Here is a 1,907-nt window from a genome sequence, read left to right on the forward strand (position 1 = left end):
CTCCTTCCTGAAATCCCTCAGGCTTTCAGAGAAAGCTTAGCTCAGTATCTGAGTCAGGCCCAAGAGTGTAAAGGAGCTCTTGTGCCCACAGGTGGTTATTAGCCCCACCACAACACTTGTCCTGTTTTTCAGAGTCAGAGTGAGAATTGATCTCCTCCTTTTCCAGAAGAGTTATAGCCATTGCTTATGGCTTGTGAGCTAAACTGTTCAGACTTGAATTCCATTTAGAAATAAGATGGTTGCTGTCTCTCTGGATCCCCCTCAAAGAGGCTAGAAAGGAACATCATGGTAAAGTTCTAGGTGTTAAGCCATGGGTCCCCCTCAGAGGGTGGTAAGCTATAGAAATGGTATCACCTTGCTAATTTCTGATCCAAGGAAGAAGAAATCAGGGCACAGATAAAAGGAAAATGAAAGTTATCACTGTTTACTGGATAAACGGTCTTTTACTTTCCTGAAATAAAATTTGGAAGATTATCTAGGAATCACAACTTCTCATCTCAGCCTTTATTTCTTACACCCAATATTTGAGAGGTATCTGTGAGCTTAGGGCAGGCTTAGTGCCCCCTCCTGTTTTGTCAGTCAATGCTCCTGTTGTTAAAGGAGCACTCCATATCCATTCCTGATCCTTAACATCCCGCCCCCTTCCCTAAAGCATTTTAGTTCTTGCCATTCTCATTTCCCCCTCTTTATCCCTAAGCATTACCCCTAAGGCTTGGCCCTCTCAAAGGTTGAGGGGCCCCGGGATCAAAAATAACAGATGTGGGTCCCAGATTTACAGCGGACATGGCTTACCTCTACTCTTTCACCCTTTCAGTTTTCTTTTATTGGTAATGGAAATCCCATATCTCTCTTTGATCCTACATCTATTTCTCTTCCCCCAAATATGCCTCTACCAGAAACTACAGAAAGAACTGCGGCTCCACTCAGCAGACCTCTCTCTTGGGATCCTGGGCTATTTACAGTTAGAGAATTCAGCTGTCATGCTCTTACCTTCCTCCCTCATTTAATCAGTTCTTACTCCAGTTTGTCAAATATTCCCCTTGTCAATGACACATTTGCTATGTGGGGTAGGGGGAGGGAGCAGACTGGGACAACAGGTGTGGAGTTATACTGTAGCTAAGGAGTCTTCTGAGGTTAAAAAGCAAACAAAAATATCCAGAGACTGCAATCTTTTTAATTTTTCCAGAGGGTAGAGTTCATGATTTAGGAAAAAAAAAATAAAAATAAAAAAGAGGGAGAGAGAGAAAAGACTTCTTGGATGTCCACATCTGGGGTGAACAAGTGTACAGGCGAGAGGAAGTGGGGGGCAGCCTGACAATTGCTAATAAACAGCTAGAGAAGACCAAAAGGGGGCTTTGTATTTTTAGGGGTGACGGAACACTTCCGGCCTATGAGGCTTGAGATGTTAATTATAGGACCTGTGGATGTCAGCAGAGATCTTTTAAAAGAATAACTTAAGTGCTTAAAAATCCCCCCAAGAATACAGAGCCCGTTTTAGAAATGGCCGTCAAAGACAACAAAAGTGAAATGCGCAAATGCTTTCTACGCAGGGTGGTGCTGGGCAACCAGCTTGCTGCGCAGCCTCCCCCCACGCTGTTGCTAGGAGACCAAAGGGCTATACTTCCATCATCTCCATACTTGCTGGGAGATTGAGTAATTGGTGTCTGGATGTGCGTGTGTTGCTTCCCAAAATATCTCTTTAAAAAGACGTGAGAGGGATGTGGAGCCAGTAGGTAGGATATTGAAGGGCAGACTGTGTCCCTTGAGGGCAAGTGGGTTCCAAGAGCCCTCACTGAGGCTGAGGAGGGTGGGGACCCATGCCAGGGATAGAAATGGGGAGCTGTTTTCAGCTTTTGCAGATTTCTTTCCCATCCTCCACCTTGTTATTTCTTGAGTGGAAGCTGGAA

Source organism: Urocitellus parryii, chromosome 4 (genome assembly GCF_045843805.1).
Source record: "Urocitellus parryii isolate mUroPar1 chromosome 4, mUroPar1.hap1, whole genome shotgun sequence".
NCBI lineage: Eukaryota > Metazoa > Chordata > Mammalia > Rodentia > Sciuridae > Urocitellus > Urocitellus parryii.